The 18,909-nt window shown below is 43.3% G+C and overlaps 1 protein-coding gene across 1 annotated transcript in view; it reads right to left on the bottom strand.

The window, feature by feature from the left end:
* ptk7b (protein tyrosine kinase 7b) overlaps window positions 1-18,909 on the bottom strand; it is a 201,489-nt gene that overhangs the window by 166,853 nt on the left and 15,727 nt on the right. The gene's annotated exons all lie outside the window — the stretch shown is intronic.

Genomic DNA, 18,909 nt, shown 5'->3' with positions numbered 1-18,909 from the left:
CTGCCTTCCATGGCCTTAGGGGAACAACCACAGCTGTGCGGTCCTCCTGACCACACACAAACACACACAGCCTAGCCTGGGTCCCTGACCACCCGACCACACAGGAACCACAGGTCAGGAACCGCTGTATCACTGGAAGACATTGTAACATGACCTTGGTTGCAGATTCTGTTCCTGTCGGGGGAACAGTGGTAAAAGTCAGGACGTGAGGGGCTGGCAGGCTGCACAGCTATGTGCCCACTGATGCAACATCAAAAGGAAAACCAACAAAAACATAAATTTCCTCTGCTGGCCTGGCACATAAGGCGGAGCGGAGCCCATTGTTGGTCAGACACAACACTGACGTTGGCCTTTCTATATATATGTCATCACTGTGGTAGATAAGGAGAGGAAACAAGGCCTGAATGTGTTCCCTGATCAGCAAGGCTGTGTTAGCCTGCACCTGCATGGACGGACCATTGTTTGTGTGCTGCCCTCTGGGATGCAGGCCCAGGCGCAACCAATGAACAGCAGCACTGGGATGTAAGGAGAGGAGGGATGGTATAGGACAAACAGGAAACAGGTTGACATGGCAGGGTCATGTTAATTAGCAAAACGTTTTAAAATGTTTTTCAACAGAAACTTTTAATGTGCATTTCTTATTGGATAAGCCCACGTTCGCTCCCTGTTTCAGTCTGTTTTCATCCATTTGGTGCCGAAAAAACACGATGTCGTTACATGGGCCCACCTTTGACCTCTCAGCCATGCTGTGGAGAGCCAATCACAGAGGAGGGTTTGTATAAGAGCAGGCTTTGGCTGGCTGGTTTCATCTCCTGTAGTGGGCCCTGCAGTCAGAAGCTGTGGTTGTTGGACCAGGCCCTGTCAGAGCTAGCCAGAAAAGCCAGGCCACAGCTCTCACAGAGCAGAGTGGAGCAAAACAAGAGGCTCCATAGTGTCAATAAAGACTGGGGAGAGACGTTGGATGTTTTTGGAGAGAGGCAACTTTACAAAAGCAGCCCAGATGGGATTCTGCTGACTTTAATAACAGAACAGAACACAAGGTCATTTCAGCACACATCACATTAGAAGGAAAAAATAACCACCTCCAAACACTAAGCAATGAGTTGGTGTTGTTGTGTTTAAAAAAAGAAGTTACTCCTCACGCAAAACATTTGAATTATTCAACCTCTGCTGCACGATTCCTCTGTGGGAACAAATCAAGTTGGACACAGCCAAGGTTGGGATGAAGACAAAGCACAGAGGGAGAGCGAAAGAGAGAGGGGTAAGTGAGGGGGATAGACGGAGAGGGCGATATAGTAGACATAGCCTGAAACTATCCAACAAATGGAGTCATAAGAGGAAGGGATAGAGGGGAGAGGGGGAATGAGAAATGGAGGGATAGACGGAGAGAGAGATACAGTAAGCAAAGGCAAAATTGGTCCAGCAAAGGAAGTCATAATCAGAAATTAGGGAGAAAAAAAACAGAGAGGGAGAGTATGTAGCAGAGTCTCGAATGTAGCAGATTCTCATATGTTGCAGTCTCGTATGTAGCAGCGCAGAGGGATAAGTGTGAGATCAGACAAGAAGGTTGGTTTGTTTTTTACCCCGTTTCTCCCCAATTTCGTGGTATCCAATTGGTAGTTACAGTCTTGTCTCATCACTGCAACTCCCGTACGGACTCGGGAGAAGCGAAGGTCGTGCGTCCTCCGAAACACAACCCAACCCAGCCGCACTGCTTCTTGACACAATGCCCACTTAACCCAGAAGCAAGCCGCACCAATGTGTCGGAGGAAACACTGTGCACCTGGCAACCGTGTCAGCGTGCGCTGCGGCCAGCCCGCCACAGAAGTCGCTAGTGCGCGATGGGACAAGGAAACTTCCTGCCGCCCAAACCCTCCCCTAACACGGACGACGCTGGGCCAATTGTGCGCCGCCCCCTGGGTCTCCCGGTCACGGCCGGCTGCGACAGAGCCTGGACTCGCAACCCAGAATCTCTAGTGGCACAGCTAGCACTGCGATGTAGTTCCTTAGATCACTGTGCCACTCGGGAGGCCTGGTTTGTTTAATTAACGCAATTGAAGTGGCGGGGAGAATGATTCGCTGCTTGTTATCGAGCTCCTCGCTCCGCTTGTGTAATTACTGCCCACTCAAACAGGACAATGCTGTATATTATGGGCTAATGCCGCTAATGCTGCTCGCTAAAGCAGTATTGCGTATAACCAGACCATACTCTAATTTAGAAAAATAAATCCAAAATGTCCCGTCCGGTGAAGGAAAGGCACACTGTGTGAAAAAGTAGATTTTCCTATAGTTTTTTCAGGTTTTGACTCTCAAAATATATTGTTTTATAGAAAGACAGTAACAAATGGGTGTTCTAATGCTTATACCACATCAGGAGACAATTTTTTAGGTCTGGGAAAAATGTAAATTAAAATTGGGGGAGCGTGTAGTTTCCCTTTAATTCGATTATGCACTAAGCAAGAGACTGTTTTTCTAGCTGTGTTTCTATACTGTACTACAATGCAGGCCTATAGTGTAGGCTACGTGTAATGGTAGAGTTTGCAAACAAATTCCCTCCCAATTGATACAAATCTTCATTAAATAATTTTGCCAGGTAGGCCTCCTTTGCAGTCAACAATTAATTGGGAAGGTTTTTTGGGAAAGCATTTAGAAATGTTCATTCAAACAGCGGATGATGATTGAATTGTGCATCGCAAAGATCCAACCAAGACCGGACCAAATTTTTTCAACAACTGGATTGCATACCCAATGTTGCCTTAGCCTTTACTGGTAGATATTAGAGGTTGACCGATTATGATTTTTCAATGCCGATACCGATACCAGTTATTGGAGGACCAAAAAAAGCCGATGCCGATTAATCGGCCGATATTTTCTTTAATTTATTTATTTGTAATAATGACAATTACAACAATACTGAATTAACATTTATTTTAACTTAATATAATACATAAACACTATCAATTTAGCCTCAAATAAATAATGAAACATGTTCAATTTGGTTCAAATAATGCAAAAACAAAGTGTTGGAGAAGAAAGTAAAAGTGCAATATGTGCCATGTAAAAAAGCTAACGTATAAGTTCCTTGCTCAGAAAATGAGAACATATGAAAGCTAGTGGTTCCTTTTAACATGAGTCTTCAATATTCCCTGTTAAGAAGTTTTAGGTTGTAGTTATTATAGGAATTATAGGACTACTTCTCTCTATACGATTTGCATTTCATATACCTTTGACTATTGGATGTTCTTATAAGCACTTTAGTATTGCCAGTGTAACAGTATAGCTTCCGTCCCTCTCCTCGCTCCTACCTGGGCTCGAACCAGGAAAACATTGACAACAGCCACCCTCGAATCAGCATTACCCATGTAGAGCAAGGGGAACAACTACTCCAAGTCTCAGAGCGAGTGATGTTTGAAACGCTATTAGCGTGCACCCGCTAACTAGCTAGCCATTTCACATCGGTTACACCAGCCTAATCTTGGGAGTTGATAGGCTTGAAGTCATAAACAGCGCAATGCTTGAAGAATTGCGAAGAGCTGCTGGCAAAACGCACGAAGGTGCTGTTTGAATGAATGCTTACGAGCCTGCTGCTGCCTACCATCGCTCAGTCAGACTGCTCTATCAAATATCAAATCATAGACTTAATTATAACATAACACACAGAAATACGAGCCTTTGGTCATTAATATGGTCGAATCCGGAAACTATTACTTCGAAAATGAAACGTTTATTATTTCAGTGAAATACGGAACCGTTCCGTATTTTATCTAACGGGTGGCATCCCAAAGTCTAAATATTCCTGTTACATTGCACAACCTTCAATGTTATGTCAGAATTATGTACAATTCTGGCAAATTAATTACGGCCTTCGTTAGGAATAAATGGACTTCACACAGTCCGCAATGAGCCAGGCGGCCCAAACTGCTGTATATACCCTGACTGCTTGCACGGAACGCTAGAGAAGTGACACAAATTCATGTTAGCAGGCAATATTAACTAAATATGCAGGTTTAAAAATATATACTTGTGTAATAATTTTAAAGAAAGGCATTGATGTTTATGGTTAGGCACATTGGTGCAACGACAGTGCTTTTTTCGCAAATGTGCTTGTTAAATCATCACCCGTTTGTCGAAGTAGGCTGTGATTCGATGAGAAATTAACAGGCACCGCATCGTGTAGTTAACTAGTGATTATGTTAGAAGGATTACTATATCCTATCCCAGGTATTCCTTAAAGAGGTGGGGTTTGTTCCACCATTGGGGTGCCAGAGCAGCGAACAGTTTTGACTGGGCTGAGCGGGAACTGTGGTTCCGCAGAGGTAGGGGGGCCAGCAGGCCAGAGGTGGATGAACGCAGTGCCCTTGTTTGGGTGGAGGGCCTGATCAGAGCCTGAAGGTACGGAGGTTCCGTTCCCCTCACAGCTCCGTAGGCAAGCACCATGGTCTTGTAGCAGATGCGAGCTTCAACTGGAAGCCAGTGGAGTGTGCGGAGGAGCGGGGTGACGTTAGAGAACTTGCGAAGGTTGAACACCAGACGGGCTGCGGCGTTCTGGATGAGTTGTAGGGGTTTAATGGCACAGGCAGTTTAATGCTAGCTAGCAACTTACCTTGGCTTCTTGCTGCCCTCGCGTAACAGATACTCAGCCTGCCATGCAGGCTCCTCGTGGAGTGCAATGTAACACATAAGTTTAATGGTCTTTCCTACCTACCGGCTCCATGAGACAATCAGCTGCATGCTCTTGCTGCGAATGCTGCCTGATATTCCGCTGAAACTAGCTACGTGTGCGGCACGCATGTGAATATATTTGACACACACCAGTGGGGATTAAGAAGTGAATGCAATGCTCACTGAAAAAAAGTGGGTATACGGCATATACCCTCCAATACACCACTGGATGGGGACATGTAACAGTTAAACACTGCTAGCACCAGGCCAGTGAGGCCACATTGAGATCACAGGTCAACAGAGCTGCAGTAGCATTGGACTGTCTTTCCATAGGCTAATAAATAAATCCATACACAAATCAGCCTGCCTGATAGAAAACAATTACAAAGCAGGGTAGAAAGCAGTCAGCCTCTGCAGTGTGTGCAGAGAGCGAGAAAAAGAGAGAGAGAGGGAGAGAAAAAGAGTAAAGGTGATAGAGAGCAAGACTGACAGGGGATTCAGTTGTTCATTTCAGAAACAGTTCGACAATTTCTGACTGACATTTTAACACATCTTTCTTTAGGCATAGAGAGAGAGAGAGAGAGAGAGAGAGAGAGAGAGAGAGAGTTGGAAAGAGAGAGTTGTGAAAAACAGAAAATTGTCAAAGGTAAGCTCAGGTGTGTTTGAAGCCAGCATGCTAAATGTAAGAATGAGCGGCTTGTAGTTACGCTAGCTGAGAGTAGTCACTGTAGGGGGCTGTGAAACTCTTTCTCTCGGTCTCTCTCCCTCTCTTCTGTCAAACCTCACATTCCACAGGCACTGACTCCTCTCTCTGCATGTTTCATTCCATTTCATTCATCCCACTTTCAGAAGAACAGTAACAATAAGATTTAGCCAGAACATTTCTGCCAACAACTGGCTTTGTTTCCCAAAGTCAACATTGTTAAAGGATCACCTGACATACCAAAAACACACAGTCAGATAGTTTAACTCCCCAAACTTCTCTCACTTAAAGGAATGAAAACAGTGAGAACGGGGAGAAAAAACTACAGTAAGGCTTCCTCCAAATCCACAATCCTATATACACTGAATCATGGTTTCCCAGTGCCAAAGATGCATACACACAAAAGCCCCCTTTTGAAACTCTGAGAACTACAAACTTCTAACTTCTAGAATAAATATATTTTTAAGAAATTCCTCTTTGCAAGGAGTTGCTGCTCAGAAGCTGCAACCGTGCTTTTCCAAAGTCTGTAAGAACACTGGAGCTACTGTTGTCACAAATCCCACCGAAGGTGGCTCCCCTGCCTATTCGGGCGGCGCTCGGCGGTCGTCGTCGCCAGCCTACTAGCCACCGCTGATCCTTTTTCCCTTTTCTGTTTGTTTGGTCTTATTGGTTGCACCTGTTCCCTGTTTTGTTTCTTGATTTGTGTTTATTTAAGCCTGTTTAGCCCGCCCAGGTTTGTGCAGGATTATTTCGCTGTTTGTTATTTGGATGTGCTGGCTGACGTCTTATTTTTCTCTCCGGACCGTTTTGCCCTCTGTTTTGGGTTGGTCATTATTATTACGCGCCCTTCTGTTTTGGCGTGACCGTTTTGTGCCGGAGAAAATAAAGACGATATACTTACCCTCTGCTCTCTGCACCTGACTCCAACCACCACTCCTAGAATCCCTGACAACTGTGGCTTTTGGTTCTGGTCCAATATGTATGAGGAGAGTAGCTTCAAGAGCACGAGGGGTGCGTCCCAAATGGCTCCCTCTTCCCTATTTATTGCACTACTTTTGACCAGGGCTCTAGTCAAAAGTAGTGCATTATATAGGGAAAAGGGCACCTTTTGGGACAGAGATCAGAAAGCTCTAACCATTCACATGAACTCTGTGCCAACGGTGCAGAGACCCTTGAACGGAGTCCTCCTTTACACTCTATCCTATAGTAATCCCCAGCTCCACAGTGGGCGGATGGGGGTGAGACTGTGCGTGTGGGGTTGAGCGTAGGCTTGGGCGATATCCAGATTGTCATACCTTCATACCGACCTTGTACCATCCTGGGATATTATGTAATACCGGCACTGAACACAAGGGGCTCTATTTTCAAACCCCGATGAGCCTCTGTAATCCAAAGGTTAGCAATGCCAACAAGCACATGTCAAATCCCATAGAAAATGCTAGCTAAATGCTAATGAAGGCATTGCAAAACAAACTATTTGCAAGCAGGGGATTGAACCGGTTCAGGGACCAGAACCGGAAACCCAAAAATAAATACATTTTTTGAGGAACAGAATCATAACCTGGAACGAAAGTGATCTATACTGTTCCGGAACAGAACTGTTATATTTAAAAGCATGGGAACTGGTTAATAACGTTCTTTTACGTTCTGGGTAATTTTTTCAGTCCCGCAAAAAACGCAACAAAGCAATCTATGCAAAGCCTTCACTCTGTCACTCAGAAACGTATTCCAGTGTCTGCCGGTCAGCTAAAAATCTTTGCAAGTGCATGTGTAGGCTACCTGCCGCTCCCACTCCAAAGCATAGGCTACTGTAGCCTACTGACGTTACAAGTGTGATTCAGAAATTAGGGAAAGATTTTAAATTACAGAAGAATGGATTAACTTTTTCAATGCTAGTTAAGGATGCTATATGTATCACGTTCCAAATTGGATTTATTAACCTGTTGGGGATAGGGGGCAGTATTTGCACGGCCGGATAAAAAAACGTACCCGATTTAATCTGGTTACTACTCCTGCCCAGTAACTAGAATATGCATATGATTTGGATAGAAAACACCCTAAAGTTTCTAAAACTGTTTGAATGGTGTCTGTGAGTATAACAGAACTCATTTGGCAGGCCAAAACCTGAGAAGATTCCAAACAGGAAGCGCTCTCTCTGACTATTTCCTGGCCTTCTTGATCATTTCTTATCCAAAACAGGGGATCTCTGGCATAACGTGACATTTTCTAACGCTCCCATAGGCTCGCAGAAGGCGCCAGAACGATGAATGGTGGCTTTGCAGGCCATGGCTGAAAAACATTAGCGCATTTGGATAGTGGTCGATCTGAGGACAATGAGACTGGAGGCGCGTGCACGAGCCGACACCATGTTTACTTTCTCTCTCTCTGAACGAAAACAACGACTCCCGGTCGGAATATTATCGCTTTTTTACGGGAAAAATAGCATAAAAATTGATTTTAAACAGCGGTTGACATGCTTCGAAGTACGGTAATGGAATATTTTGAATTTTTTTGTCACGAAACGCGTCGGGCGCGTCACCCTTCTTTACCCTTCGGATAGTGTCTTGAACGCACGAACAAAACGCCGCTATTTGGATATAACTATGGATTATTTGGAACCAAACCAACATTTGTTATTGAAGTAGAAGTCTTGGGAGTGCATTCTGACGAAGAACAGCAAAGGTAATCAAACTTTTCTAATAGTAAATCGGAGTTTGGTGAGTACCACACTTGGTGGGTGTCAAAATAGCTAGCCTGTGATGGCCGGGCTATCTACTCAGAATATTGCAAAATGTGCTTTGACCGAAAAGCTATTTTAAAATCGGACATAGCGAGTGCATAAAGGAGTTCTGTATCTATAATTCTTCAAATAATTGTTATGTTTTTTGTGAACGTTTATCGTGAGTAATTTAGTAAATTCACCGGAAGTGTTCGGTGGGAATGCTAGTTACATGCTAGTCACATGCTAATGTAAAAAGCTGGTTTTTGATATAAATATGAACTTCATTGAACAAAACATGCATGTATTGTATAACATAATGTCCTAGGATTGTCATCTGATGAAGACCAAAGGTTAGTGCTGCATTTAGCTGTGGTTTGGGTTTATGTGACATTATATGCTAGCTTGAAAAATGGGTGTCTGATTATTTCTGGATGGGTACTCTGCTGACATAATCTAATGTTTTGCTTTCGTTGTAAAGCCTTTTTGAAATCGGACAGTGTGGTTAGATTAACGAGAGTCTTGTCTTTAAAATGGTGTAAAATAGTCATATGTTTGAGAAATTGAAGTAATAGCATTTCTAAGGTATTTGAATATCGCGCCACGGGATTACACTGGCCCAGAGAGGTTAACTACAAAAAGGTAAGATGTGTTTTATTTCTGGTGCCGCTCCGCACACCGCTCTGCAACTCTCAGAAGTCCAAAGACATTCAAACTTCCTCCATGGAAGCCACTCCTCTGTAGGTATAATTCTGTGGACCTAATTCAGATAATGCAAATCATAACATGCCCAGCGCATCAATCAAAGCATCCTCCTCCACCCTCTGTTGCTCTCCCTAATATACTCTATAGCTTGCCCGCTCCATAGCCAGCTGCTCTATCCACACTGATTGGTGAAGTAATTTAACGTTGAGCTAAATGTAAAAATATATATATATATATTTCAGAGGTTTAAAAAGGAACAGAAAGGAACGCAATTACCCAGTACTTATTTTTGGTTCAGACCGGTTCAGAACATTATTTTGCAGGTTGGAACAGTGGAATGGAACTCAAAAATAATGGTTCTGTTCAGAACGAAACAATTGGAAAATAAATGTTGGTTCCAACCTCTGTTTGCAGGACAGACATGCTACTCATAGTTCGCTGCACGCACCAAACAAATATCCGACAGCAAGGCTCTTGATGCAAGAGATGATTCACTGCTGTTACCAAGAGAAGATTGATTTTGCAAGAAGCTAACCAGTTAGCTAGATAACTACAGTATACTGAACAAAAATATAAACGTAACATGCAACAATTTCAACTATTTTACTGAGTTACAGTTCATATAAGGAAAGCAGTTAATTTAAATAAAATACATTGAAATCAGCTGTCTGGGTGGCTGGTCTTAGACGATCCTGCAGGTGAAGAAGCTGGATATGGAGGTCCTGGGCTGGCATGGTTACACGTGGTCTGCGGTTGGTTGGCCAGATGGACATACTGCCAAATTCTCTAAACCAATGTTGGAGGTGGCTTATGGTAGAGAAATTAACATTAAATTCTCTGACAACAGCTCTGGTGGACATTCCTGCCAATTGCATGCTCCCTCAAAACTTGAGACATCTGTGGCATTGTGTTTTTGACAAAACTGCACATTTTAGAGTGGCCTTCTATTGTTCCCAGCACAAGGTGCATCTGTGTAATGATCATGCTGTTTAATCAGCTTCTTGATATACAACACCTGTCAGGTGGATGGATTATCTTGGAGAAAGGAGACATTTTCACTAACAGGGTTGTAAACAAATTTGTGCACAACCTTTTAGAGAAATAAGCTTTTTTTGTGCTTATGGGACATTTCTGGGATCTTTTATTTCAGCTCATGAAACATGTGACCAATACTTTACATGTTGCCTTTATATTTTTGTTCAGTGTAGTTATAAGACATCTAGCTGGCAGTTAGTTGTGAATTCCATACTGTAACTAGATCACCTGGCGTATGCTCCACAACAGTCAGTGACTCACAAGGCTCCGTTCTCTCATTGTTGTGTGCTTGTAAACAAACACTATGTGACTGGGGACTACCAGTAAGCTTCATAATGAAAAATTATGTGAAAGGTGAAATGAAGCTACAAGGTGAAATGTAGCTACAAATATAAACATTTATTAAAAACTTTTAAGAAATTGTTTCAACGGTATTGCTGGTATTGAAAAACCATTCCGTGGCTATTTCCAAATACCCTGGTATACAGTATACATGGTATACCACCCAAGCCTAATTGAGGGTTAGGGTACAGCACTGCAGGCTGCCATAGGGACAACTCAAGGACAGTAAAAGCAACAGTAAAAGCACTACAGTGAATACTATAGTGTGGGATTGTCAAATGCCCGCTGTAAATAAAACAGGATTAGAGTGGAGGAGCAGAGGGGCAATTGAGCGCTGAATCATATCAGCCATGCTACTGAGCTATTGCTACGATTAGTTCATTCACCCTAGGAGGGAGGGAGGAAATGAAGGAGGGAGGGGGTTAATGGCTGGGATTATGCAAGACTTCATTTGTCTCCTCCTCTTTTCCGCCCTTCACACGGGGTGAGGCCAAATTAGGCAATACATGCATTTTAATCAACTGCATTTGAAGCTCTCTCTGCAGAGTACTTCCTGGCCTAACACCTGGGCTGTAGGGAAAAAGGTCTAATGTGATGGATTTACAGGGGGTTTATGTGTTATGTGGCATTAAACAATACTAGCTATACTTGCATCAAACCACATTTTGTAGATAGAGATCCTGAATTCCATGTGATGTATAGAGTGAACACCTCAGTACAGAGGGAAAATGTGAATCTAGATAGATGAGCCAAACAATCTCTCTGAATATGAGAATAAAAACACACATTGTTTGATTCCGCATCATTGTCACTTTGAGATCAAGTGAAGGCATTCAATGCTCATCTGCACTTAAGTCACTGAAACCCGCCCTGAATGGGACACCTGGAATTAAAACAGCTGCGTCTGTACTATTCAAATTAAGTATTGAGGTGTGAAGTGTCCATTACAAATTATGAAAAAAAATCTCAAAGTCAAGTACGTTTTACAATAGAAAACTTTACCCTTGAAACAGACAGAGCCCAATGGAGTGTCTGCCTTGAGAAGGTGGTACTGGTGGTGGGAGTGGATGTTGGGATGGGGGGTCTGATTATATACTCCCCCAGACCAGACGTGAGATAGGGCTGGCAGCGATCCAGGCAGGGGCCCTGGGGAATGAATCTGTTCAGTGTCAGTTTGCACCAGGCCAGGGTGACAGGCCTGAGACAACCAGGGTTATCAGCCAACCAGGGGCTCTGGCCGGGCCCCTCTCCAACATTAACCCTCTCCACAGCCACCTCTTCCAGCACACACACACACACACACTACCATTTTCAAGCTACTGTATATCAAATCAAATCTCACAGGCTGACCACACTGCTCGTGTCGCGTGCGCGAGCATTGCAAAATAAATTTAGAAATCTGTTATTCAATTATTGCACCCACACCGCTCGCGCACACCAACGAGCATGTGCGTTGCCAAGGGCTAAAATAGAAGTCCTTTCTATTTCTGATGCAGATCGCGCTGCAAGTCCTGCCTCTCCCATCTCCTCATTGGTTTATAGAAGCAGGTACCCACGTGCCATCTACTCATTGGTTATACCCATGTGGGTGACGGAAAGACGAACGAGGTCAGTGGCGGTAATGTACCCAATTTATGAAAGTTGCCAATCGCAATATAAAGTCAAGAGAAGAAAAAGCCTGGAAGGAAGAGAGATGACTAGAAACAATTCGGTTGACCATTTTATGTGTGGATTAATTGGCGGAGTAGAGGACCTTGTGCATTTCAGCTAAAATAACAAATCAATGTTTATATCCCAGGACAAATTAGCTAGCAACAGCAAGCTAGCTAAATAGGACACATTAGCTAGCAAGTGCAAGCTAACTAGCTAAATTGCCATAAATGTTTAATGCTTTTCGACCTGTCCCCAAATTAATATAATTGGTTCAGAGTTTGTTTTGATATTTTAACCTGCGTGTCGTGATTGCGTTTGGTGTGGCGAGACAAAATAAATATATGCACGCTGGCGCACGCGCACAGCCGGTTTGGGTTTCGTGTATTTGGTCACATACACATGTCTAGCAGATGTAGCGAAATGCTTGTGCTTCCAGTTCCGACAGTGCAGTAATATCAAACAAGTAATTCATTTTTTAAATGTAACCTTTATTTAATTAGAATTTGTTCTTAACGGACTTGCCTTATTTGTGAAATGCTTACTTACAACTCGTTCTTACTTACAACTCGTTCTCATTCTGAAAAATAAGGTAGGCCACTTGATTTCAACATCTGAACAAAGTGGACAGACGAGCATGCTGATCAAACAGTTGGAGACGGACGGAAGGGTATGTTCATAACAATTCAACTGTTATACACCACCGGTCAAAAGTCTAAGAACACCTATTCATTCAAGGGTTTTTCTTAATTTTTACTATTTTCTACATTGTAGAACAATGGTGAAGACATCAAAACTATGAAATAACACATATGGAATCATGTAGTAACCAAAAAAACTGTTAAACAAATCAAAATATATTTTATATTTGACATTCTTCAAATAGCCACCATTTGCCTTGATAATAGCTTAGTACACTCTTGGCATTCACTCAACCAGCTTCATAATGTAGTCACCTGGAATGCATTTAAATTAACAGGTGTGCCTTCTTAAAAGTACATTTGTGGAATTTCTTTCCTTCTTAATGCGTTTGAGCCAATCAGTTGTGTTGTGACAAGGTAGGGGGTATACAGAAGATAGCCCTATTTGGTAGAAGACCAAGTCCATATTATGGCAAGAAAAGCTCAAATAAGCAAAGAGAAATGACAGTCCATCATTACTTTAAGACATGAAAGTCAGTCAATGTGGAAAATGTCAAGAACTTTTCAAGTTTCTTCGAGTGAAGTCGCAAAAACCATGATGAAACTGGCTCTCATGAGGACCGCCACAGGAATGGAAAGATCCAGAGTTACCTCTGCTGCAGAGGATAAGTTCATTAGAGTTACCAACCTTAGAAATTGCAGCCCAAATAAATGCTTCACAGAGTTCAAGTAACAGACACATCTCTACATCAACTGTTCAGAAGAGACTGTGAATCAGGCCTTCATGGTCAAATTGCAAAAAGCAGTTTAAACTACTTTGAAGAAATAATTAAATTATTAGTGGGTCTTATGATTGCGGAAGGCTTATATTTAGCCTTGGTGTAATTTCACAAACCCTGAAATAAGATTATTGCCATATGTTGCAGTGTATTTTACCTTTAATTGTACAACAAAGCTTATTTAGAAAAAACATTTAACAAAATGAAGACATACAGTGCAGTCAGAAAGTAATCAGACCCCTTGACTTTTTACACATTTTGTTACGTTACAGCCTTGTTCTAAAATGTATAAAATATTTTTTTCCCCATCAGCAATCTACACACAATACTCCATAACGATAAAAAAAATAACTGGTCAAAAAATAAAAATAACTGAAAACTACATTTACATAAGTATTCAGACCCTTCACTCAGTACTTCGTTAAAGCACCTTTGGCAGCAATTACAGCCTCGAGTCTTCTTGGGTATGACGCTACAAGCTTGGCACATCTGTATTTGGGGAGTTTCTCACATTCTTCTCTGCAGATCCTCTCTAGCTCTGTCAGGTTGGATGGGGAGCGTCCCTGCACAGCCATTTTCAGGTCTCTCCAGAGATGTTCGATCGGGTTCAAGTCCCTGCTCTGGCTGGGTCACTCAAGGACATTCAGAAACTTGTCCCGAAGCCAGCCCTCATTGTCTTCAAATCTGATTTGATGAGATGTCCAGGAGTCTTATGGCTTGGGGGTAGAAGCTGTTTAGAAGCCTCTTGGACCTAGACCTGGCGCTCCATTACCGCTTGCCGTGCGGTAGCAGAGAGAACAGTCTATGACTTGGGTGACAGGAGTCTTTGGCAATTCTTAGGGCCTTCCTCTGACACCGTCTGGTATAGAGGTCCTGGATGGCAGGAGGATTGGCCCCAGTGATGTACTGGGCTGTACGCACTACCCTCTGTAGTGCTTTGCGGTCGGAGGATGAGCAGTTGCCATACCAGGCAGTGATGCAACCAGTCAGGATGCTCTTGATGGTGCAGCTGTAGAACCTTTTGAGGATCTATGGACCCATGCCAAATCTTTTCAGTCTCCTGAGGGGAAATAGGTTTTGCTGTGCCCTCTTCACGACTGTCTTGGTGTGCTTGGACCATGTTAGTTTGTTGGTAATGTGGACACCAAGGAACTTGAAGCTCTCAACCTGCTCCACTACAGCCCCGTCCATGAGAATGGGGGTGTGCTCGGTCCTATTTTTCCTGTAGCCCACATTCATCTACTTTGTTTTGATCACGTTGAGGGAGAGGTTATTGTCCTGGCACCACACGGCCAGGTCTTTGACCTCCTCCCTATATGCTGTCTCGTCGTTGTTGGTGATCAGGCCTACCACTGTTGTGTCATCGGCAAACATAATGATGGTGTTGGAGTCGTGCCTGGCCATGCAGTCATGACTGAACACGGAGTACAGGAGGGGACTGAGCACGAACCCCTGATGGGCCCCCGTGTTGAGGATCAGCATGGCGGATGTGTTGTTACCTACCCTTACCACCTGGGGTGGTCCGTCAGGAAGTCCAGGATCCAGCTAAAGAGGGAGGTGTTTGCAAGCCCTGCCACATCCGACGAGCGTCAGAGCCGGTGTAGTACGATTCAAACTTAGTCCTGTATTGAAGCTTTGCCTGTTTGATGGTTCGTCAGAGGGCATGGCGGGATTTCATATAAGCTTCCGGGTTAGAGCCCCGCTCCTTGAAAGCGGCAGCTCTACCTTTTAGCTCAGTGCGGATGTTGTCCGTAATCCATGGCTTCTGGTTGGGGTATGTACGTATGGTCACGGTGGGGACAACGTCATCAATGCACTTATTGATGAAGCCAGTGACTGATGTGGTGCACTACTCAATGCCATCGGAAGAATCCCAGAACATATTCCAGTCTCTGCTAGCAAAACAGTCCTGTAGCTTAGCATCTGCTTCATCTGACCAATTTCTTATTGACCAGGTCACTGGTTCTTCCTGCTTTAGTTTGTAAGCAGGAATCAGGAGGATAGAATTATGGTCAGATTTGCCAAATGGAGGGCGAGGGAGAGCTTTGTACCCGTCTGTGTGTGGAGTAAAGGTGGTCGAGTTTTTTTCCCTTCTGGTTGCACATTGAACATGCTGGTAGAGATTAGGTAAAACGGATGAGTTTTCCTGCATTAAAGTCCCCGGCCACTAGGAGCGCCGCCTCTGGGTGAGCGTTTTCCTGGTTTATTTATGGCCGTATACAGCTCATTGAGTGCAGTCTTAGTGCCAGCATCAGTTTGTGGTGGTATGTAGACAGCTACAAAAAAATACAGATGAAAACTGTTGGTAAATAGTGTGGGCAAAACTTTGAGACTTTAGATTTCGTGCACCAGCTGTTGTTTACAAATATACATAAACCGCCACCCGTTGTCTTACCAGAGGCCACTGTTCTATCCTGCCGAAAAAGCTTAAAACCCGCCAGCTCTATGTTATTCATGTCGTTGTTCAGCCACGACTCGGTGAAACATAAGATATTACCGTTTTTAATCTTGGCTGAGTGCTTAGGGTCATTGTCCTGTTGGAAGCTGAACCGTCACCCCAGTCTGAGGTCCTGATTGCTTTGGAGTAGGTTTTCATCAAGGATCTCTCTGTACTTTGCTCCGTTCATCTTTCCCTTGATCCTGGCTAGTCTCCCAGTCCCTGCCGCTGAAAAACATCCCCACAGCATGATGCTGCCACCAACATGCTTCACCATAGGGATGGTGCCAGGTTTCGTCCAGACATGGCGCTTGGTATTCAGGCCAAAGAGTTCAATCTTGGTTTCATCATACCAGAAAATCTTGTTTCTCATGGTCTGAGAGTCTTTAGTTGCCTTTTGGCAAACTCCAAGCGGGCTATCATGTGCCTTTTAATGAGGAGTGGCTTCCGTCTTGCCTGATCGGTGGAGTTCTGCAGAGATCGTTGTTCTTCTGGAAGGTTATCCCAGCTCCACAGAGGAACTCTGTCAGAGTGACCATCGGGTTCTTGGTCACCTACCTGACCTAGGCCCTTCTCACCCCCGATTGCTCAGTTCGGCCGGACGGCCAGCTCTAGGAAGAGTCTTGGTGTTTCCAAACTTCTTCAATTTAAAAATGATGGAGGCCATTGTGTTGTGGGGACCTTCAAAGCTGCAGAAAAGTTTAGGTACCCTTCCCCAGATCTGTGCCTCGACACAATGTTGTCTCGGAGCTCTACGGACAATTCCTTTGACCTCATGGCTTGGTTTTTGCTGACATGCACTGTCAACTGTGACACCTTGTATAGACATGTGTGTGCCTTTCCTAATCATGTCCAATCAATTGAATTTACCATAGGTGTACTCCAATCAAGTTGTAGAAACATCTCAAGGATGATCAATGGAAACAGGATGCACCTGTGCTCAATTTCAAGTCTTATAAAAAAAGGTTCTGAATTCTTATGTAAATGTAATATTTCAGTAAAAAAATGTATACATTTGCTGAAATTGCTTTGTCATTATGGGGTATTTTATGTAGATTGATGAGGAGAAAACAACAATTGTATCAATTTTAGAATAAGGCTGTAATGTAACAAAATGTGGGAAAAGGGGTTTGAATTCTTTCTGAATGCACTGTATATCATGAATCATCCAAAAGCTTGAAAAAAAAGAGATATGATTTTTAGGCCATATCGCCCAGCCCTATGATGAAGTGAGTGTGAAATCTGCACATACCATTTGTGTGAACGAGTCAGATTACAGTTCCAAAAACTGTAAACAAATTAGGTAAACATTTTCAGATGAATGACCAGACAAGGCTGAAACTTGGCAAATGGACAGGGCAGACTGGAGTGTGTTGAGAAGTTCCTTGTGGACTGATGAAAGGTTGGAGCAGGAAGAATACTATGTGTAAGCTTTGATGCAGTTTATCAACCTTTCATTGTCAAATCAAAGTTGTGAAAGTTATTTTCAATAAAGGAAAATTATTGAGTAAGAATTTTCGCTCTAGGCAAGATATAACAACCTGGTATCAGAGCATTTTGAATTATTCTGTACGTAAATCAGAGTGCCACATTTAATATGATATGTTTGGTATGGTTACATAAGACAGATGGTTACTTAAGGCAAAAACGAAAGTAGGGTGGCTGGGTCAGGGTGGATGGGTTGTTCAAATATCATCATAGACAACTTTATCAAATTAGCAACTTTTCAACTACTCACTACTTTTTACCTACTTTGCAACTACACTTAGCATGTCAGCTAACCCTTCTCCAAACCCTAACCTTAATCCTTTCCCTAACCCTAACCTTAACCCTTCTCCTAACCTTAACCGAACTCCTAAACTTAACCCTAACCACTAGCCTAGCTAACATTAGCAAGTTAGCCACCTAGTTTTGCAAAATCGTAACATATTGTGCGTTTTGCAATTCCGTAACTTATAATACGAATTGTAATTCGTAACATATCATACGAAATGGGTGATGGTCATCCACAAATGAATACATAACATACGAAACGTAACATATCATACTAAATGTGTGTCTCGGATTTACATACAGAATAATATGAAATGCTGTGAGACCAGGTTGGATATAGTTTACTGCTGTTGCAAACGGAAATGATGTAGAGGAAACGTTGGATGTGCTGGGTCAGGTCTGACATTTCATGGGGAATGTAATGGTCTTCCTACACAGGCCAGTCTGGTCATAAGGGTCATGTTGATAAAAGGGTAAAGAGTGTTTGCAGGGGCCTCTGTCTTTGGCCTGTTTATTGACTGGAGCCTGCAGGACCACATCAGTGTTTGAGACCCCTGGCCTCCAAAGACACACATGCACACACAACAGGGAGGAGCCTAACCTTTGATATCCTGAGGTAAAAAATGGCAATCCCCTTATACCGTCTATACATCATACAATAAGGCCAAAACAATGGAACCCTTGAGGCCACAGATCTCAGTGTGTAATAACATGGGCATTATGAAGCCTAGTTTGATTTGCTTCCTCAAAAGCAGCATACACGATTGTGTTTGCCGTCATGCTATTCTTGTAGGGACCAAAAATCCCCAAAAGGATAGTAAAACAAGGAAAATTCTCCCTCGTGGGGACATTTCCCACATCCCCATGAAGACAAAGGCTATTTTAAATGTAGGGGTTAGGTTTAGGGTTACAATTAGGATTAGGTTAAGGGGTTAGTGGTTAGGGTTAGGAGTTAGGTTTAGGATTTGGGTTACGGTTAGGGTAAATAGGATTATGAATGGAAATGTATTTTAGGTCCCCACGAGGATAGAAGAACAAAAAGTGTGCGTGTGTGCGTATGTGTGCCTCTTTAAAAGGATCATGGGTAGATTGTGGAGAAACAAATAGTTTATAGGGATAGGGGATACCTAGGCAGTTGCACAACTGAATGCATTCAGCCAAAATGTGTCTTCCGCATTTAACCCCACACCTCTGAATCGAAGAGCTGCGGGGGGCTGTCTTAGTCAACCTCATCGGCGCCCAGGGAGGGGGGGGGGCAGTTGTTTTTCGGGGCTTAACTGCCTTGCTCAAGGGTAGAACAGCAGATTTTTCCACCTTGTCAGTTCGGGAATTCAAACCAGCAACCATTTGGTTACTGGCCCAAAGCTGTTAACCGCTAGGCATTTAAGAGCTTTAAGCGGTACACAATAAAGCGATACTACGTAGTCGAGACACCAGATCCCCCCCTAACCCTCTCTCCTACC

This window comes from Salmo trutta, chromosome 5 (assembly GCF_901001165.1).
Source record: "Salmo trutta chromosome 5, fSalTru1.1, whole genome shotgun sequence".
Classification (NCBI taxonomy): Eukaryota; Metazoa; Chordata; class Actinopteri; order Salmoniformes; family Salmonidae; genus Salmo; species Salmo trutta.
Note: the sequence above shows the minus strand (reverse complement) of the source record. Positions and strands in the feature narration are given on the sequence as shown.